Raw genomic sequence first — 23,208 nt, forward strand, 5'->3', positions numbered from 1 at the left:
TAAATTGTTTTTGTTGTTAGGTGCCGTCAAATCAGTTTTCAACTCACAGAGACCCCATGTGACAGAGTAGCACTGGCCCAAAGGGTTTTCTAGGTTGTAATCTTTAGAGGAGCAAATTGTCAGGTCTTTCTCCTGTGAAGCTGCTGGGTGGGTTCGAACTGCCAACCTTTCAGCCAAGTGCTTAACTGTTGTACCACCAGGGCTCCCCTTTAAAAAGTAATAGGAGGGTAAATAGTCTTGAAGCTGTATAAATATAGATTCAATTCTAATTCTAATAAGCTTTTTTTTTTTTTTTCTTTAGCTATGCAGGAATAATAGTACAGTGATAACCTGGAATTTGCTCTACACTATTAAAAAAAAAAAAATTAGGAAAAGTAAACTGTGAGTAAATTTCATCTCTTTGATTCAGTACTTTATTATGAGTCACAAGTTTTATGCAGCATACCTCACCATATCCAGTGGACAATCCTTCTCCCAGGGAATTGACACTTAATCACTCTTTGATGGTGAATCAATGCAATTAAGTAAACATTAAGCAGTTAATGCACTTATATTGATCCAGAAAGTATCCAGGAAAAACATGTGTGAAGGGGTGATGGCAAGTCTACTGTAATATGTAGATACAGTAAATTGAGTGCCCTTAAGCAGGGAAATACCACAAGTTATTTTTTAAATTTTGTTTAGTGTTTTTATTATTATTTTTATAATTAATTTTGTGTTCTTCGTTGATTTTTTCCCACCATTCTATGTAAGCTGTGTAGTCAAATTAAAAATGCAAAAATAACAAAATCTGGACAGTCCCTGAAACTGAGAAAATAAATACAAATAAATAGCCTTATTTCAGATTCTGTCTGTTCAAAACAAGAAAGGCCACAGTAATCTTGATATGACTAATCAATAACTGTTGCTCAAGGAGCCTAAGAGGTGCAAGCAGTTTGCTATCAGCTGCTAACGTCAAGGTTGGTGGTTGCAACCCACTCAGCAGCTCCGCAGGAGGAAGACCCGCTGATCTGCTTCCATAACGATTATAGTAAAAAAAAACAAAAAACAAAAAACCTATGGAGCAGTTTAACTCCGTAACACATGGGGTCACCATGGGTTAGGAATGACCTGAAAGCTACAAACAACAACTATCAATAATTGTTGCTTGCCTATACAGTTTTAATGAACTAAAATGACAAGTTGAAATATTCTAGATAGAATCTGCTACTGAGGTCAAATCAATAAATATTTCAAAACTTGAAACGGTGACTAAAACTTCAACAAGAAGAGTGTCAAACTTCTACTGATAAGTTTAGAGTTTCTGCTGTCCACCAAGTGTGAGTGTAAGGAGTCACTAGACTTTAAGGATCTCAGCCCAAACCCTGTGTTTCTATGATTGCTATAAAAAGGACAAAGACGGGGTCTTAAATGCTAGCAAGTGGCCATCTAAGATGCATCAATTGGTCTCAACCCACCTGGAGCAACGCAGAATGAAGAACACCAAGGACACAAGGTAATTACGAGCCGAAGAGACAGAAAGGGCCACATAAACCAGAAATTACATCAGCCTGAGACCAGAAGAGCTAGATGGTGCATTGACAGGGAACACAACACAGAACCCCTGAGAAAGCAGAAGAGCAGTGGGATGCAGACCCCAAATTCTCATAAGACCAGACTTAATGGTCTAAGACTAGAAGGACCCCAGTGGTCATAGCCCCCAGACCTTCTGTTGGCCCAGGACAGGAACCATTCCCAAAGCCAACTCTTCAGACATGGATTGGACTGGACAATGGGCTGGAGAGGGATGCTGGTGAAGAGTGAGCTTCTTGGATCAGGTGGACACTTGAGGCTATGTTGGCAACTCCTGCCTGGAGGGGAGATGAGAGGGTAGAGGGGGTTAGAAGCTGGTGAAATGGACACGGAAAGAGAGAGTGGAGGGAGGGAGCGGGGTGTCTCATTAGGGTGAGAGCAATTGGAAGTATGTAGCAAGTGTATGTAAGTTTTTGTGTGAGAGACTGACGTGATTTGTAAACTTTCACTTAAAGCACGATAAAAATTTAAGAAAAAAAAAAAAAGGACAAAGACCATTATGTGGCTAAGAGTAAAAACACTCCTTTCCTCATTCTGTCTTCTCCTTAAACAAACAAACAAAATAAGAAGCATCAAAGAGATTTTAAATTATTTGATTGGGAAGTCTTGCCAGTTAAGTGTGGAGTGGCAGGAGAGGGTTGAATGTGACAGATTGGACAGCTGTCCTGGTTCATGTACCATTTTTAAAGAAGTGACTTGATTGGGTTCTGCCATTTACATCTCTAAATTTTATGATATTTAAAAACAATTCACATATTCACATCTTAAGAATTTTTTTTTTATATTTTCAAAGAAGGGTTTTTTTTTTAACTTAAGTTTTAGATGTTTGAATCTTGACCTTTGTTGGTCAGAAACAAAGGAACTGAATGCAATTTTCTTTTCCATTCAGCTGAGAATACATCTACAAACTTAGTCTCATATCACTATACTTAGAAGAAAATATTTTTTAAAATTTCTGTTTCTGTTATTGCTTGCTTGTCTTTTTTTCATTGAAATCCACAACAACAAATAAAGGTTAGATGAGGGAAAATAAAATACGGAGTTCCAGTAGAAGAACCAGAGCTTGATAGGAGCCCAGAACTGTTGGAAAAGGATACAGTGATTATTTACTGTTCTCATGCTTTCTGCTATAAACTTTACACTATTTCCCTAGATATTAAAACAGCCTTGTAATGATTGTATTATTGCTCTTCCATGGGGGGGGGGGCGGAATCTAAGGGCCAAAGTAGTCCAAAGTTAGGATTCTAGTTCAAAACCAATTCGCTGGAATCTAAAGCTCATGTTCTTTCTAATAAACCATATTGCATTTTAATGGGAAGAGAATTAGGAAGGGGATAGGAAATAGAGTCAAGACAGAGGGAATGAGGACGGTCATTATTATCATATTTTCTTGCTTCTGTGGTATCACTGATAGCTTTGTATGAACCAAAGAATTTCTATATCAATGTACATATCAATTCTGAGATAGATGCCAATTTCAAGTATGTTAATATGTGAAAAAGTAATGTAGAATGGAGGAAATATGGTAGTGAGAGGTGACATCCTTCTCTTTTCCTGTTGGGACTTCCTTACAACTAGCTATTATCTGCTGTTGGGTGCTGTCAAGTTGATTCTGACTTAGAGCAACCCCATGTGACAGAATAGAACTTTCTCATATTTTCTTGGCTGTAAACTTTGAGGGAGCAGATTTTTCTCTCAAGGAGCTGCAGAGTAGATTTGAACCACCAACTTTTTGGTTAGCAGCCGGGCCCGTAACCATTGTGCCATCATGGCTCCTTAGAGTGTACTGTTGTTGTTATTGTTGTTAGGTGTCATCCAGTTGGTTCTGACTCATAGCATTCCTATGTACAACAGAATGAAACACTGCCCAGTCTTGTGCCATCCTCATGATCGTTGTTATGCTAGAGCCTACTGTGTCAATCCATTTCATTGAGGGTCTTCCTCTTTTTCACTGACTCTCTACTTAACCAAGCACAATGTCCTTCTCCAGGGACTGATCCATCTTGATAACATGTCCAAGGTATATGAGACCAAGTCTTGCCATCCTTGCTCCTAAACAACATTCTGGCTGCGCTTCTTCCAAGACAGATTTGTTCGTTCTTTTGGCAGTCCATGATATATTCAATATGATTCACCAACATCATAATTCAAAGGCATCAATCCTTCTTCAGTCTTCCTTATTCAATGTCCAGCTTTCACATGCTTATGAAGCAACTGGAAACACCATGGCCTGGGTCAGGCACAACTTACTCCTTCAAATTACATCTTTGCTTTTTAATACTTTAAAGAGGCCTTTTGCAGCAGATTTGCCCAATGCAATGTGTTGTTTGATTTCTTGACTGCTCCTTCCATGGGTGTTGATTGTGGATCCAAGAAAAATGAAATCCTCGACAACTTCAATCTTTTCCCTGTTTATCATGATGTTGCTTATTGATGCAGTTGTGAGGATTTTTGCTTTCTTTGTGTTGAGGTGCTGAGTCTACTACTCTTGAAAATGATCTTTGGCTAATTAAGCATTGTTTATTTCCCCCAATCTTTATACCTTTCAGACTGCTCTCTGAGTGGGATAAACTGAGAAGTGCATCAGGCTGGATGTTTACTTGATCTATTGTAGAGCAATGTTGGAAACCATGGTGGCCTAATGGGTAAGTGCTACGGCTGCTAACCAGAGGGTCGGCAGTTCGAATCTGCCAGGTGTTCCTTGGAAACTCTATGGGGCAGTTCTACTCTGTCCAATAGGGTCGCTATGAGTCTTGACGGCACTGGGTCTGGGTTTTTTTTTTTTTTGTTAGAGCAACGTTTAACACTAAACAACTGATGAGAAGAAACAGAGAACCAGGCATGCTTATAGGCTCAGTGTTACTCGTGTAAAAGATCACACTTGGAATTTTCTAAGAACAAAATAATGTTTAAATAAAAGGATCTGCAATAATATTTTGAAGATGAAAGATTGTTTTAAAAGCATCATATAGTACAAATATATTTGGAGTTTATTCTTTCTCTCTTTGGACTTTATTGATTATGCCACTCCTTCATAACTAAAGTTACAAAAAAGATACTGAAAATATCAGTAAATAATCTTCAATGGATATGATATCTCTTTTTCACTCCACCACTTTATTATTTCAAGGGAATTCAAATATCAGTCTACTGATGGATGTAAATTGTTTTTACAAACGATCTAGATAGTATATTTAGAAGTATCAAACAATTCTAACAACAGTAGGAATGGTAATAGAAAATATACATTACAGGTGAAAACAAAGGAGAAAATATATTTTTTCTCAAACATACAGAATGTATGGTTTTTTCAATATAATATATTTTAGTTTTTTTTTTATTTATCTGTTGGATGTGACTTTTTGCCTGAGAATGAAAGATACTGTCTTCTAAAGAAAATGGCAAGAGTATATGCTAACTCTTCTTAAGCATTACTTCATATTATTAAATAAATTGCTATCTATTCTAAGGTGAAGCCTCAATACATTCTCTTTAAGATGTTCTTGTTTGTATCCCTATCATTTTGTTATTTCCTTTACTTATGTTATACATTCTTACAATGAATTGTTAAGTTCTCAAAAAGAAACCATTGTTTCTTTTATAAATGCCTTGGGCAACACCTAGTGCACCATGGATAAAAAAAAAAAAATTTTTTTTTTTTTTTTTTTTATAGTGGACTAATATTGAAGAAAATACACTTGGGAACTATTTATTTTTTCTTTTCAATGTATATATACACAAATCATTATATTTTTGTGATCTGAAATACCCTGATCTCATTCCATCACGTTTTATCTAAGATAAAAAAAGAGTATTACAAACTGAGAGTTGCCATTTAAAAAAAAATTAAATTTAGACAATTAAAAAAATTGTTTAAAAATGGAATGTGATGGAAAAGAGTTTGGCAGTTGCCATAAATAGATCTAAAAGAGGAAGGCCTATCCTATCCTTTAAATATTCTGTCGGAAATGTGGTTTCAATTTCAACTAACCCCACTTTCATTCTTCTGGACTATGTTTTGGGAGCTTAATAACCTCCCAACCCAAATATTGTATAATCATGGGCAAAAATCAAAGCATACACCTCTAAGAAACAGTCCCTTTCAGAGCTGGGGATATAAGACATATTCAACTGTTTCTTTCAGGATTCCTTATCACAGAAGTGTATTCTAAATGAGCGATCAGAAGTGTATCTGGTAGTTTCCTGAAATATACATCTTAGGGGGTATTTCTGACTTGACTATGTGCAATAAACTTACTATGTAGCCAAATATATACTGTACTACTTCATGTACAAACAAGTAGGAACAGTGGATGGTATATGCTGCAACGTTTATGACCTCCTGCTAACACAAAATTTCATTCTTTAAAAATTTATTGGTGTTGTGTAACTGAAAGCTAACTTTGCTTCCTTTTTTATCTGTCAACTCTGTTTATTGTGCTGTCTCTGATTTACGGGACTGGGAAAAATCTTCCTCTTTTTCAACAAGAATTTCTTCAACACTGAAAAACAGTGGGTTCCCTGCATGCAGGGACATTTCTGAGCCTAATTAAAAAATGACAGTGGGCTTAAACAAGTCCAAATATTAGTTGATGGATGCAGTTTGTTGATGTACATCAGTGGTGCATGACAGTGAGATCCAACAGAGCTGCGAATTGTACCGTAATCTATCACCTTGATGATCTTGGATTCTAAAACAGAAAATACACCACATCTTTGTGATCAGACACTTCCTAAGAAAACAAAGGCAAACTGGAATAGCGTGGGAGAAGAGAGCTGTAGTGGAAGTGTTTCCTGAGTAAATAGCATTCTGGGTCATTACCCATAAATTGTGGGTAATGATCAAAATAGCACCTCTCAAACTAGCACTGAGGTGTGTGCTCCATAGAAGGCTGGGCCAGAGCATATGGTTTACCTCTCAATTATTTCTAGATACATTCAAAGGGGAAACCATAATATTTATTTATTTAAAAAGAGCCTTCTCTGTACAGAAGATGGAACCCATGGGTTTGTTGTTGTTAGCTGCTGTTGAGTTGGCTCTGGACTCATGATGATCCCTTGCACAAAATTTTGCCAGGCCTTTCATTGTCCACATGATTGGCTGGGCTGCAGGTTAGACAATTGTGATTCACAGGACTTCCATTGGCTGATTTTCAGAAGTAGATCGCCAGGCTTTTCTTCCTAGTCTGTCTTAGTCTAGAAGCTCCCCTGAAACCTGTTCAGTATCATAGCAACACATAAGCCTACACTGACAGTCAAATGGTAGTCACATGTACATCAGCTACAATGACCGGGGTTCAAAATTGAGAAGGTGAAAATTCTACCACTGAACCACCATCGCCCCCAACCAAAGGGGTACTAGTATCAGTAAGCAAAGGCTAAGCCCTGGTGGCACTGTGGCAAAAAGTTTGGCTGTTAACCAGGAAAGGTCTGCAGCTTGAATCCACCCATTGCTCCTTGAAAATACTATGGGGCAGTTCTACTCTGTCCTACAGGGTTGCTATGAGTTGGCATCTACTCCATGGCAATGGGTTTTGTTTTGGTTTTTGGTAAGTCCTTGAAAGCTTTTCCTTCATAACTATGTCAAACATCGAAAAAAAAAATAAAGTAAATGTATATTATATTTTTACCTCGTATCCCCTCTTCTTGATTGCTACAAATACGTCTTCGATTCTTGGCTTTTTCAGTACAAAGATTTAGAGTCTGCCTGCTCCATTCTTGGTTTTGGTTTTATAGAATCTGGGTAATGGGTAGAGAGAGCTGAGAAAATCAAGGAGAGAAATAGGAAGAGGGATTTAAAAAGAAGAGAAAAAGAAAAAGTAAAGGCCATAGATTGAAACAGGAAGAGGGATTTAAACAGAAGAACAAGGGAAACAGGAAGCCATAGACTGAATTTCAGAAAAAAAAATTTTTTTTGAATGTTTAGATAGGTTTTTGTAACGGCTACAAAAAATGGGAGAACTTAAGAAATATTGCAATGAATCAAGAATTGGAACATACTCTAACACACTTCAAGAGGCTTCATTGGATATTTAAAAAATATTTACAGTTACAGGCCATGTTTCTTTAAAGCAGTCTATGCTATGAGTGGACCATGTGGTGTGATCTCAGCTTTTGTGGAGGAAACATGTGGTAACCATTTTCCTTCCTTGTCTCTGATTTTAGGATGTTCCCTCAGCGCCAGCATGTTCTGAATTCTCCTAATCCTGATAATCATGTTATCTGAAATACAGTTTTAAAAACTCAAAATTTTACATTTTATTGGGGCACAGAATTAAGTTTATCCATATTTAAATTTTAACTATAAAATTGATACAAGCTCATTCTAAAAAAAATTAGTAGTGTAAAGAGAAAAATAGAATCTCCATTTTGTCCAGTCCTATTCTCATTTTCAAATGACACTATCATTGACAGTTTTATTGTATATTTCTGGTTCCTACTATACACATGGAAACCCTGTGGCATAGTGGTTAAGAGCTACGGCTGCTAATGAAAAGGTCGGAGTTCAAATCCAGCAGGTGCTCTCTGGAAACTCTATGGGGCAGTTCTTCTCTGTCCTATTAGGGTCACTATGAGCTGGAATCAACTGGATGGCAACAGGTTTGGTTTTTTTTTTTTTGGTTACTACACACATGCATGAATATATATTTTTCAATGTAATTTTTAGCTCCTTAAAACTCTAATGTAAACTCACGACTGAACTAATAAGTGCAATTCTTTCCATCCAATTTGGCTCTAAAGCTCCTTACAAGGATATACAACTATGTATTATTGACAACCTCCATCTTTGCTTGGGAAATCTCCATTTGCTATCAAAACACTTGAAACTATTTCTGCCTCCAGGTATCTATTTGCAGTAGTCAGGACAGGCTAAGTTATGCTGCAGTAACAAACAGTCCCATAACAAAGATCACTTCTAACTTACATTACTTGCCCAATATCAGTCACCAGAGCCCTCAGCTCGTCATAGCCACTCAAGGACCCCAATACGTGTTTCCACAAATCCAGAACAGTGGGAATGGAACATGATGGCCTGGAAAGTGGCACCTAAAACTTCTACCTGGAAATGAGACATCACTTCTGTTTATTTTTCATTGGCCAAAGCAAATTACGGTCATGAGTAACATCAAAGGAGGCAAGAAGTGTAATTCTGTTATATGCCTAGAGCACTGGAAATATTTGGTGAACACAACTGATGACTAAGTATTATACATAATTTATATTCTGGAGTCACTCTTCAAATCCTATTCACTTTATTGGTAGAGAACAATATTTCATGATATTGAGGGTAAGTAAGTTACCTTCTATCTTTACCCTCAAATATACCTTCCTGCTCGACCTAAATGTGTTACAGCAGCAGAATTTTTAACACTGAAGAAACTGATAACGCCATTATAGAAAAAACAAAAAAACATTAAGAGGTAAGCACAGATTCCCAAAATCTTGACAGTTCTAATCTTTTGTGCTTTTTCAGGCCATTTCTTTAGACATTATGCCACAGAGTTCCTTCCTTTCTACAATTCCTTTGTTGGGTTAAAAAGTGTAAGCACACAGCAGACTTTTGACCACCACTGGACTATCAATATATTTCATAAGCCTGCTCTTTGCTTCTTACAGATCTTCGAACAAATATTTGCCGATTAGTGGTTAAATGCCTAATTTATATTTTTAGACCAGGTTTTCATTTTTCCAGTCTAGTTCATAAAGAGCAAAATCATACATGTAGCAGTCACACTAAACCTTGGCCGACAACAAAAGGCTATGACTACAGTGCATGGAAGAGTGCTTAGTCAATATTCCCCAGACTAACATATTTCTCAGCAGAGAGAAGACTGTAGCCATGGAAAATCTGGGGAACTGGAGCTCTTTAAAATGCCATTTATACTACATCAAACTTGAGCCTACTCAGGCAATGTAAATCTTTCCCATATGTGATGACTGCTTGCTGTCTAGCTTCCAATTCTAAAAGAGACACTAAATATCCTAAATTCTCCTTTTCAAATTCTACCAACAGTCTGCAGCTGTGTTTATGATTGCAGTTGAAAAGAACAGTTCTCTAATAAGCTAGAAGAAGAGATATTTCATTCTAGGAAAAGCAAAAACATATAATCTTATATTTCAAATATAAATTAAAACCATTTTCATATCCCATTGGTCTAAATTTCAATAAAAATAAATCGCTCTCCAAATATTTGATACAATAAAGTTAAAGACAGCCAAAACACAATCGATCTTGAATTCTGAATTGTATTCTAAAACTCTCAATGTTTTGGCTCAGGATACAGGTACAGAGACCATTTTCATTACTGAAAATCAAGATACACGATGTGTTAAGGAATGATTTTTGCTGTTACATGGGGGGCAAAAGGTAGTGTAAGAAATGCATAATGCAAATGAATTGTTAAATCTCCCAAGACATTTAGATGATTTGAAGCAGTGTTTTTCAAAGTGTGGTCCATGGATCACCTGCATCAGAACCACCTGGAGTATCTGGTAAAATGTATGTTTTGAGACCCCATACCAGACTAACTGAATCAGACTGGCTAGGCATGGAGCCCAGACTGTGCATTTTAAGATCTCCAAGTAATTTTTGCACCTGACAAATGAAATCTAAGACCGACATATTCACTAAGAGAAGACATGAAGAAAGAATGTTTAAAATCGGGATGTGGAAAAACAGGCCAGAAACCCAGATAATGAGTAATGCATTCTTACTTAGATCAATAAAAAAGGAGATGAAAGAATCAGACAGTCTTGGAAAAAACAATACCATACTGATGGTTAATAGGGCTTCTCAAGGGTATCATGGTGTATCCTTAACATCGCACCTCAGAGAAAGTACAATCACAGTTTCCAGCAACAATTTCTATAGGGAGTGCACAAAAATGTCAGGCGCTGACTTCAACACTCCCTCAAGGTTTTCTGGGAGCCTACCGTGATTTTTTTACCATGAATATCAGAAGTCCAGAATAGGCATGTTGTTGCTGTGTGCCATGGAGTCAATTTCAACTCATAGCAACCCTATATGACAGTGTGGAATGGCCCCATAGAGCTTCCTGGGCTATAATCTTTACAGGAACAGATTGCCAGGTCTTTTCTCTCACAGAGCAGCGGGTGTGTTCTTGGAAAGTTCAAATTTAGACTGTAATCTCTGCTTTTTTGAGTAAACTATAAACCCTTGGAAAGCCAGCAAGGCCTTTTCCTTTCTGTTCTTGATCTCTATGGAGCCTGCCATTTAGTTGAGCTTTAAGAACTTGGATAAGAATCATTGATTTCTAGTGTGGGCTTACTTTATAAGGTACTTTTAGGCAAGCAACACTCCTTCTGAGCAATTCACCAAAATTTCATTTATTTTATGTCATTTAATTTTTTAAGATAATACACGTAAGGAGGAAAAAGATAACAGATGATTATAGTCCACAGAGATCAGAATTTAGATGAACTAGAAACTAAAATCTGAAGTGCTATTAAGCTCTCCAGAGTGGAGAACCTCCTATAAGATCACTGTTCTCATTCTTACCTCTTACCTCTATACTCAGAACTTAAGCAGGATAAACCTGAAACCTTTTCTTTCCAGTCTTGTAATTTGTCCAATTTCAAAGAAAAACAAGTACAAGACAGTAAGTCCCTTTTTGGCATACCAGAATTTGCTATAGTAAAATTGGCAACTAAAAGTAATTGGTTTATGGGTGAAGTCTGTACAACCTGATCAAGGCAAACAAAGACACTGAGAAGTACACAAGAATAAGGAACAATTTCAGTAACATGCAATTTTGCAAAAACAGTATTAACCAAAAATATGTGTGGGTACATAGTCAGATATGTAGGCATATATGTGTATATCCATTGCCGTCGAGTCGATTCCAACTTATAGCCACCCTATAGGTCAGAGTAGAACTGCCCCATAGAGTTTCCATGGAGTGTCTAGTAGGTTTGAACCACCGACCTTTTTGCTAGCAGCTGTAGCACTTAACCACTACACCACCAGGGTTTCCATATATGTGTATAGGAAGGCACATATGAGTATATGGGTGTACATGTATAGGTGTCTCTCTAGGCATATTACATACAGGTTTGTGTGTGCTGCATATATAAATATATAATAAAGCACATGAAGGGAACAGTTACAGATACTTTCCAGACATAATCAAATACTTCGTGGGATTGGTTTACTGGGTATGAAGGCTTAGGGCCATTGTCATAAGGAACAACTCCATCAATTGACATATCATAGTTTATAAAGATAATGTTCTACATCCTAGTTTGGTGAGTAGTGTCTGGTGTCTTAAAAGCTTGCGAGTGGCCATCTAAGATACAAGTATTGGTCTTTACTTGTCTGGAATAAAAGAGAATGAAGGAAACCAAAGACACAAAGAAGAAACTAATCCACAAGACTATAGCCCACATGAACCACAGTCTCATCAAGCCTGAGACCAGAAGAACAGTGCCTAATCATTCTGAGCAGGGACATAATAGAAAGTCCCATGCAGAAAGAGAGAAAAATGTAGAACAAAACTCAAATTCTAAAAAAGGCCAGACTTACTGGACTGACAGAGAATAGAGGAACCCCTGAGACTACTGCCCTAAGATACCTTTTGAACTTGGAACTGAAGCCACTCCTGATGGTCCCCTCTCATCCAAATAATAGATTGGCTTATGAAATAAACAATACCACCCGTGAGTACTGTACTCCCTTAATTAATCAACTGTATGAGACCACTGAACATTTACCTTAAAACAAAGATGAGACGGTAAGGAGAGGCAGGGAAGCTAGACTAATGGAAAAAGAACAAAAAGAATGGAAATAATGAGAATGCTGACACATTTTGGAAAATGTAACCAGTGTCATGGAACAATCTGAGTAAAAATTGTTAAATGGGAACCTAATGTGCTCTGTAAACTTTCAACCTAAAGCACAATAAAATACACTCACTCCTTACTTACAAACATGGTTAAGTTCCAAAGACCTGGTCGTTATGCAAAAATTGGTATTATAGGAAAATGGAGAATGCCCACATCAGATCAAAAAACGGATGATAACTACGTCATTACATAACTGCCAAATTACATTATTACATAACTGCCAAACCACTGAGAATCATGACCCAGTCAAGTTGACACACAACCTTAACCATCACAACCAGTGTTACTCTTACCTCACACCTTGGTGTTCATTACTGCCAGATGTACATCATTCATTGTTAAAGTGCAAAATAGAGAGTAGATTTTCCATTACTAACATAAATGCAAAATGTCAGACAACAAGACAGTTGATAAGTGAGGAGTAATTAGTTTAAAAAGTAATTAGTTTAAGTTTTAAAAATGATTTAGGTAGAAGGAATAGATGTTGGTCTAAAAAATCAGATGTACAAGATGCCTCTCCCTTATTTCTCTCATACTTCCAGGTGGCCAAAACTTAATCTTGGTTAACGAGGGACTTCATTATCTTAGGATTCATCTGATTTTAGGAGACATGCAGGACTCTACGTTCTTGGTGCATGAGAGTTGGAATCTGGTCTGGGGACATGCCTCTCTGCACACATGGGTATCTCTGTGATGCTGATTTCCTCATCCCTGTCTCTTTGTAGACTTCATTCCACAGATCCTGTGGTGGCTAGGTTCTCTTTGTCCTGACTCCTGGATTTCTCACGGTATCTCACCACTCCTTCCATTCCCCTCTTGGGTGCACTTAGGGCACGGGATAACCTGGAAGACTGTTTTGGACATGCCTAGCTAAATCCTATGGGGCAATTCTACTATGTCCTATAGGGTCACTGTGCGTTGGAAGTGACTGAATGGCAATGGGTACTGAGATATACGTTTCTAATGAACTGGCGCTGTGCAGAGCACTTAAAGAATGTGAATTCTGTAGGTTCCACACACTCTGCACTGGAAGTGATGCACAGTTTCCTCTGCTTTGAATCAGGGTTTTCAGTTCTGTTCCTGTAAACCTAGCTCAGGGAGTGGGATAGTGGAGAGGAGGCTGTGGAGCCCTTAGTCAGGATCTCACCCCTCCTCCAAGCATCTAATGACTCTGTTTCTCTCTTATTCTTCCATTTGATGCCACTGTCACAGTATTCTTTGTCTACTCTTAGGAATGGAATACACAAATATTATTGCTATTATTATAATTTAAACTTTGGGTCCTGAGACCTTATAAAGTTATCCGTTTGAAACTCAAAAGCTGTTGCAAACAAAAAATATTCAAAGCAACTTTTTTTAATTATTCATTTTCTCAGGCAGTATTTGAGCAAAAGGAATAGCATTTGAGCAAAGGGGAAAGCAAGGGAATAAACCAACAGTAACATCTTAAAATGTTTCTTCAATGTCAGCATGAGTCTATGCCTCCATCATGTGAAGGGACTTCTGAAACTCCAACAAAAGATGAAGAATCTAAGATAAACAAAGCTTTAAAAAGCACCTGAATGTTCATTTATTATGACACCTAGTAAATGTAAGTAAATGCGAAATCATGTGTAGAGCAAAAATCTGGAATGTTTTACCAAAAGGGAGCGAGAAACAATTCATGTCCTCCTGCCTATATCTTTTTACTTTCCAATTTACTAATCTGATGTTTAAAATGACAGGCTGGCCAATCCTTTAACATACTTGTGTGTAATAATGGAGCTCATGAAAGCCACGGCTATTATAAGAGCATAGGGACAAGCAGAAAGATGATCATAAGCAACTTGGTCATTCAAATTGCTAGCAGTGTGTAGCCATGTACCAACCACCTCACACAGGACATATGCCCCTTTGGAACAGCAAGACCAGAATAATATTGAGCCCCCAAATCTGTGATTCATGTGCAGGCACTGCACTAGGCACAAACAATACAAAGAAGTAATTCATAATAATTATTCATAATAATAATTCATAAAAATAATTCAAACAGCTACTGTCTAGCTGAGCCAGGAAATTAGACCAACAAGTAGTAAGTGGAAACACAATGTGACAAGAGCCATAGCAGAGCACTATGGGAGCTGAAGCATAGGTGATGGAGTCAGAAAGAGTATCTCAGAAGAGGTAACAATTTCCAGAAAGAAAAGACAGAGGAATATTACTCAAGGTTGAAAGATTACCAGCCTGGGCAACTCACACAAGGGAGCTGATAGAGAAATGCTGAAGCCAAGTGGTATATGAGAAAGTGGGAAGAGATGGTGACAAATCTGAGTGAAGAGAATTAAACAGCCACTCTTTTTCCTTTTATTGTGGTAAACATATACATAAGAAGATATTTGCCATCTCAACACTCTTCACACGTACATTGCTATCAAGTTAGTCATCCCAAAATATTTTCCTTGATCTCTTTGTGGGTATGTGTGTATATAAGAAGAAATACAGCATTTCATATTATAAAACTTCCAGAAAACATTAATAATTTTTGAAATGTATGAGTACATCTGTGATACAGAGATTTAGTTCAGAGAACACTATGGAGCTTTGTGAGCTACACTTTGGGGGTGATTCATAAATATTCTATGCCACTAATTCCCATTCAAGGAGCTCAGGAAGCTCAAAGTCCACTCTCCCACCAAACAGCAGTCCTTTGAATGAAAAAGAGGGTGGATCTCTAAGACATACACTGGATTCCAAAGATTCCCACTAACTCTGAAAGATGGAAAAATTAAGAGAAGACTCAAGTTTTTTGTTTGTTTTATTTTCTATCATGAGAGCAATTAATGTCCCAAGACACTGCCAGTATAACTGCAAAGTTATCAGCACCTGTTTAGGTCTAGTCGATTCTTACTTATGTCAACCCATATGTCGCAAAGTAGAACTTCTCTATAGGGTTTTCTTGGCTGTAATCTTTACAGAAGTAGATCGCCTGGCCTTTCTTCCATGGTGGCACTGAGTGTGTTTGAACCACTAACCTTTAGGTTAGTAGTCAAGTGCAAACCATTTGTGCCACCCAAGCACCTTGCTGTACAGGTAGATGTTCTAATAGAAAGGAATTCTGTTCTTGACTTGCTGTATTGTCTTTGATAAGGCTCTTAACCTAGTTCATACTATATTGGTCATTTTAAATATGCATGGGTTTAACTAAAAGATCTTTAAGATCCTATCCAACTTCCCCATTGTACAGTTTATGCAACTTCCGCTTATAAGTAATTAAAGAGTTGGCTGAGCAACTGAAATGTGCCATAGAATCTTATGACGCTAAGGAAGAGCCTATGTTCTCTGGCCGAAAGAACTGTAGCAGTCACTTGGGAAAAGCAACAGCCGAGACACTAACAATGGCCCTCAGAAAGTCCATATTGGGTACAAGGGCAAACGGACAATTTATCTTCCCCAAATGACAGGGGTGTGCCACTTTGGATTAATTAAATTAACCTATGACTTCAAGATAAAATTATAATGAAATAATATTCCTGGCATACATCTGAAGACCTTAGCCATTACTTTGGAAGAGCCCTTTCACTTACAGTCATTTGAGTAGGTATACTTAAAAAAAAAAAGACAACATTTGCTCTAAGCAGCTAGCACACACTGCCACTGAGTCAATTCTAACTCATAGCCACCTTGTAGGACAGAGTAGAACTGCCCCATAGCTGTAACTCTTTATAGAAGCAGACTGCCACGTCTTTCTCCTGTGAAAACAGCTAGCAGGGGCACTGTATCATGGTGGAAGTACAATGGATTTAAATCCACATAGACCTGGGTTTTAAATTCCAAATCTACCAATTATCAATATGTAATATTGGATGTGCCCATGTAATCTCCTTTATGCCTGATTTTGCTCAAATTTAATTTTAGAATAATAACAGTTACTTTGCAATGTCATTTTATATTAAAGGAGAAAGTTCATAAAATATGTAAACTACTTATCAAGAAAAAACAGAAATTTCAAATATCAGGAATGGAAGATGGAAGATGTACAGTTATTACAAACCCTACAGACACTAATATGATAGTAAGGAAATAGTCCTGTTAACAGCTTTATGCCACTACATTAGGCAAATCAGATAAAATAGAAAATTCCTCGAAAGGCAAAATTCAACAAAATTGACCTGAAAAGATAGTGAAAATATGAACAACTTTCTATCTTCTAAAGGAATTGAATTTGTAATTAAAAACCTTCCCCCAAAGAACACTTCAGGCCCAGATGACTTTACTAGTAAGTTTTATCAACCATATAAGAAAGGAATAACTATCCTACACAAACTCTGTCAGAAAATAAGGAAGAGAGAACATCTCCAACTCATTTTATGAGGCCAATCTAACCCTGAAATAAAAACCAGGGTTAAATTGACCTAAAAATATGAGTTATTGTAAGAAAGCTACAAACTGATATTCCATATGAGCACAAATATAAAAATTCTTAAAAATATATTAGCAAACCAAATCTCGCAATACTTGAAAGAGTAATTTGCTCACTGAAAAGATTTCTCAGAGTCTAGGTGAACCCTGGCGTTTATCCCAGGAATGCAAGCCTAATTTAAAATTTGAAATATCTATCAGTGTAATTTACAGCATTACAGATTAATGCAGAAAAAAGGTCCATGTTAATAGATGTAAAAAAAAAATAATAATAATTTGACAATAGTTGACACACATTTATAAAACAACATTTCAACAAACTAAGAATAGATGAAAACCTACTAAATCTGATAAAAGGCAACTACAAAAAGCCATCAGCAAACATAAAACTTAATGCTAATATTTTTAATAAGTCACTCATAAGGTTAAGAAGAAGGCAAGAATATCCATTATTTCCACTGGTATTCAACACTATATTGTACAATAAGCCAAGAAAAATAAATAGAAGATATGTATTTGGAAAACAACTAGCAAACATGTCTGTATTTGAAGATGACATTATTATGTACATAGAAAATTCTACAATAACAAGTGCTATAATAAGTGGATTTAGCAAGGTCACACAATGCAAATTCAATGATCAAAAACCAATTTTATTTCACCGTAATAGCAATAAACAGAAAATTTAAAAGTAATACCCCTCAGTAACACCCAAAAAACAATCCTTAAGGATATAATTAATGAAGACTGTATAAGACCACTATACTGCAATTTACAAAAGATTGCTGAGATACATTAAAGAAAATCTCAAAGAAAGGAAAGATACATTCATGATTTGGAAGAATGTTGTTAAGACCATAATTGTGTACAAACTGATCTAAAGATTCAACACGTTATCAAGCACAATTTCAGAAGGGATACTGTAAAAATACATATTCTTCTTCTAAGATTTATTTTGAAAGGCAAAAGACCTAGACTAGCCAAAAAAATCTTGGAAAAGAACTAATTTGGATGACTTCCACTACTAATTTCAACACTTACTATAAAGCTGTAGTAATCAAGACAGGGTGTATTAATGAAAATATAAACAGATTAATAGAAAACAAGAGGGAATACAGAAAAACCTCACATATATGATCAAATGTTTTTTGTCAGTGGCACCTAAGTAATTCAATGGGGAAAAAAAAACCTTTTTAACAAATGGTGCTGAACCAACAAATGGTATTCATCTGTTAAAAAAGAAAACAAAAAAACTGGATGCCTACTTTATAACATGAAAAATTAATTTGAAATTGATATTAGACCAAATTTAAAAGCTAAAACTATAAAGCTTCCAGAAGAATTTCTTAGAGTGTACAAAAAGTACAAAGCATTAAAAAAATTATATATTGGGTATCATCAAAATTTTTCAATTTTACTCCTCAAAGTACAGTTAGTTAACATGAGTGAAAAAGTTATACACTGGGAGAAAACTCCTACAACACAACAAAAACAAATCTAATAGAAAAAATGGGCAAAAGACTTACCTAGAAACTTCCAAAGGAAGACAGTATGAATGCCAATAACCATATGAGAAAATGCTCATTAGTTATTAGAAATATACAAACTAAAACCACAATATGTTGTCATTATATACCCACTAAAATGACTAAAACACAAAGATTGACAGATCATAGATAACAGACTTACAGCTTCTGGTGGGAGTGAGTTAACCATAAAGGATGACGGCGAAGTTTCAGCAGTGATAGAAGTGTTCTATGTGTTAGAAGGGATACAGGTTACATGTTTGTACTCATTTGTCAAAATTGGTCCAGCTATGCACTTAAAGTCTATATGTTTTATTAAATGCAAATTATAGCTGATTTAAAAAAAAAAAAGGTTAAAGTTCTTGACACAAAATAGACATCCTTCTTGGTCAGGAGACTTGCTTTTTCCCAAAGCTATATATAAATTTTTATATATAACTAGCCTGGTAGGATTGAGAGGCATCAAATTTGAAGTCATAAAGACACAGTTACTTAACATTTAATCTTTAATTTCTTTGTTTGCAAAATAGAGATAAAAATATCTTCCTATATAGGGTGATGAAAAATATATTAGTAAAAAGATGAAAGTGAACAGTAAAATGCCTAGTAGACGTTCAACAAAGATGACTTCCTAACACAAAGTGATAGAGCTGGAGTTCTCTGTTTTTAATTGAGACACAATTCCTCATTCTAATTTTCTTGACTGTGTACAAATATATACATTTGGAATCTATCCATCTATCATCTACCTATCATCCTTATATCATCTATCTCTCTAATGCTGCCCTTTCACTCTCCAGCAATGTGAAGAATGGGTTGGAGTGAGAAAGGATTGGAGAGAAGACCAGTGAGGACACAGTGGGCTAATGAGAGATGATTAGAACCTGAGCAAAGTGGTGGCCATGGGAATGAAGTGAAAAGAATGCTGGAATAGATATAGATGTAGATATAGATAGATATTCTATAATAAATGGTACCTGAACGGATACAGAGTGAGGTAGAAGATTGACAACAGCAACTCAAAAGGTTGGACTGGAAACTTAGAGGCAGTAAGTTTAAGAAAATGGTGGTAGAATACTTTGGAAAGATAGCGAGAACGGTAGCACAACTTGAAGGATGTAATCAATGTCATTGAACTGTACATGTAGAAATTGTTGAAATGGTGCATCTTTGGTTGTAAATATTTCCTCCCCCCACCCAGTGACCCCTCCCCCCCCTAAAAAAATGAAGGGTTGGTTTGAGTGAGAGAAAGATCTGGAGTTTGAAGCACTAGACTATCTGAGGCAACATTATGTAGGAGGCTCTGACTAGCAGGTCAACTGTGTAAGGTTATGCAGGTCAAGTGGGGGCTAAAGTCCAGCCAGTTACCCTGCCAGGCTGAAGGAGTACCTTTCTTAGAACTTTCACAGAGTATGGGCTAGAAGAGGTCTTGCTAACCAGATATCTAATTGGGCTTTAAATTGAACCCATGGGACAGGATGAAATCCTTCAAGGAAGAAAGTATAAAGGGAGCAAATAGAATGAACACAGATACTCAGAGGAGGCTGGAAGAAGACCGGAGCCTTCTAAACAGAAAAGAAGGCTCAGGATCCAGGACAGTAAATAGTGTAAAAGGTAGAAAGGGCAGAAGGAATAAAAGTCTGTTGGATTTAACCGTCGATTCAGTCATCACTAGCGACCTCTGAGAGGTAACTTCCATATTGTCAGAGTAAAAGAAAAAACTGCAAGGGTTCTGAGGTCAGAGGGAGATGAGGACACAGACACAGAAAACAGAAATTTTTCTTGGCACCAGGAAGAGGGACGGGACTGCATCTTTGGGTAGTACAGTACGGTAGAGAAAGCTGGGTGTTTGCTGCTTTTAGTGTAGCAGCACAGTGCAGGCTAGAATGTTGGTTGTACACCGAAGAAGAAGCAAAGGTGCAAGTAAAAGAACATAATTTACGGAGCAAGTCCTGGTTCCATCTTCTTAAATATTTTGTTTAAACGTTTCATAAACACCAGTGGCCCAGGAAATGCTTTAGCAAATACTCATTAACAAAATGACAGCTATTTTAAAATGTTCCCAGGGCTATTATATGTTCATCATCACTTGTGTAATAAAGACTCTGGCATGGGATCTTGGGATTTTGCTGTAGTATGAGAATTCCTCCTTTCCCTGGGGATTTTCAGAGAATAGGGTACATGGTTAACCTCTTACTCAGGCAGAAGGAAATTATGCTTCCACTTCCTCCCCCGAATAAATTTATTACCCAGTCATTACTTCTTCCTGACAAAGATAGAATTTAGACTCGAAGCTTAGAAGCCTGGTTTTTAGATGAGTAATATTTCTGAACTTAGTTCCTCTATGCTGTATAAAGACGAATTTTGATTTGCTAATTTCTAAGGTATCACAGCCCTAAAATAATCAAATGATTAAAAAAAAGTATGTGAAAGGATACTTTTTTTTTTTTTTTTTATGGCAGAACACATTCATATAACATAGGTCCCTAACAATAGGGGTCACAGTCTATTGTGTTCATCACAGTCTATTGTGTGTGGCGTAACCATAGAACGGTACATTAGGCCACTGTGAATTGTTTTTCCCAAGTGTTCTGAAAGAACTTGGAAAAACATTCCCAATAAAATGTTAAATGAAAAAAAAAAAAAGTAGAAACCAAAATTGCAGTATTAAGTCAATTTTATAAAAATAAAATGAAACTAAGTATTTGTATCACATGTATATATACACAGATGGAAAAAAGAAATGAATCCACTAGGGAGTGGAAGCTGGTAAAAGTAAATTTATTTTCCCTTCATATTGTCACTGTCTTTATATTTGATATAATTGCTAACTCCCTTGTGGGTATTTAGGTCATTTTACCCCTGAGGTTTGAAAAAGGCTGTCTATTGTCTTTGTTTCTGTTTTATTCCACTCTCCTTAAAACGCCACAAATGCAGAGATGCAAAACATACTTATGCCCTCTTACCCTACTGGACAAGCACTGTGCCGCAGAGATGAACGAAAGAAATTCTTTGTATTAAATATATTCAAACGCAAGCAGGTTGGAGTGAGAAGTTAAAGCAAAATGCAACGTGCTCCTTTAAAAAAAAAAAAAAACTCATTGCCGTTGAGTCAATTCCAACTCATAGCAACCCTATAGGACAGAGTGGAACAGCCCCACAAAGTTTCCAAGAAGCGCTTGGTGGAATCGGACTTACGACCTTTTGGTCAGCAGCTGTAGCACTTAACCACTCCACTATCAGGATTTCCAAGTGTTCCTTAAGATTATTATTATTTTTTTGGTAGTTTGGAAAGATGTCAGTATTTATTTAGAGCTCTATAACTGATATAACAATCTGAAAAACTACATTAAAATATTAGGATCATCAAAATTACATTTGGCTTGTACAACTGCCTCAGATCCAGCCACGTTCAGACTTTTTTTTTCAATCTCCTGTTTTCTCAATACTATCCTAAGTGTTATAAATTCTCCAATACCTATAGCAAAATACACAAAACATAAAAAGGGCATAGGAAAAAGGATGACGCCATTATGTTCTCCAAATCTACTTTTTGTAAACCCTGGTGGCATAGTGGTTAAGAGCTACCCCTGCTAACCAAAAGGTCGGCAGTTCAGATCCACCAGAGCTCCTTGGAAACCCTATGGGGCAGTTCTGCTCTGTCCTATAGGGTTGCTATGAGTCTGCATCGATTCAATGGCAACGGGTAAATCTACTTTTTGAATTATTATTGACTATATATTTTATATATATTTTATATACATATATATATATATTTTTTTTTATAGTTACCTGGGAAACCCTGGTGGCTTAGTGGTTAAGAGCTACAGCTGCTAACCAAAAGGTTCGGCAGGTCCAATCCAGGAGGCGCTCCTTGGACACCTTATAGGGCAGTTCTACTCTGTCCTATAGGGTCGCTATGAGTCCGAATCGACTGGAGGGCAATGGGCTTGGGTTTTTGTGTTGTTGTTGCTGTTTGTTTGTTTTTTGGTTTTTATATATACCTGGGAAACCCTGGTGCAGTAGTGGTTAAGAGTTCGGCTGCTAACCAAAAAGGCTGGCAGCTCGAATCCACCAGCCGCTCCTTGGAAATTCTATGGAGCAGTTCTACTCTGTTCCGTAGGGTCGCTATGAGTTAGAATTGACTCCACCACAACGGATTTTACCTGAAGGAGTCCTGGTGGCTCAGTGGTTAAAAGTGCTTGGCTGCTAACCCAAAGGTCGGTGGTTGGAACTCACCACCAGCTGGACTGGAAAAAGATGGGACAATCTGCTTCTGGGCAGTTCTTTTCTATCCTACAGGGTCGCTATGAATCAGAATCCACTCAACCACAGTGGATTTAGTTTTGGGTACAGATACATGAAGGAGCCCTGGTGGCGCAGTGGTTAAGTGCTCAGCTGGTTACTGAAAGGTCAACAGTTTGAACCCACCAGCAGCTCCAGGAGAGAAAGATGTAGCAGTCTGTTACAGCCTTGGAAACCCTATGAGGCAGGTTTACTCTGCTCTACGGGGTTTCTCCAAGTCAGAACCACTTGACAACAATGGGTTATAGATATGCTGTTTTTCTCCATGGTACTTAACAGTGCCAAATTACTTCTTGCTAATAATAATTTCATAAATTATTAAATAAGTTTTCATGTTTTAGCACATTGGTCTTTGATTATATCACATCTTAGATTTTCCAGAAACATCAGTATAATACCTTAGACAAAAGCCAATAAATAAAGGCACACTTGTCACTTTGACCACCTTTTCTGAGAGTCTGATTGAAGAGAAACTAAACTTGGATTTTTAGGAAAAGAAAGCATTACCTCTGCCACTGTTCAACAGCCTCAGAAATATCAATAT

At 36.9% G+C, this 23,208-nt stretch overlaps 1 protein-coding gene and 1 long non-coding RNA gene across 13 annotated transcripts in view; one reads left to right on the forward strand and one right to left on the reverse strand.

Annotated features, from left to right (window-relative positions):
- ARHGAP24 (Rho GTPase activating protein 24) overlaps positions 1–23,208 on the reverse strand; it is a 703,232-nt gene that overhangs the window by 219,678 nt on the left and 460,346 nt on the right. The window lies entirely within an intron of this gene.
- The window catches only part of LOC126076998 (uncharacterized), a 71,042-nt gene that overhangs the window by 29,406 nt on the left and 18,428 nt on the right, over positions 1–23,208 (forward strand). For all 3 annotated transcript variants that reach the window (XR_007517637.1, XR_007517636.1, XR_007517634.1), the window contains exon 5: positions 4,122–4,217. This is a non-coding gene — a long non-coding RNA (uncharacterized LOC126076998). The remainder of the gene's footprint in view (positions 1–4,121; positions 4,218–23,208) is intronic.

Source organism: Elephas maximus, chromosome 5 (genome assembly GCF_024166365.1).
Source record: "Elephas maximus indicus isolate mEleMax1 chromosome 5, mEleMax1 primary haplotype, whole genome shotgun sequence".
NCBI lineage: Eukaryota > Metazoa > Chordata > Mammalia > Proboscidea > Elephantidae > Elephas > Elephas maximus.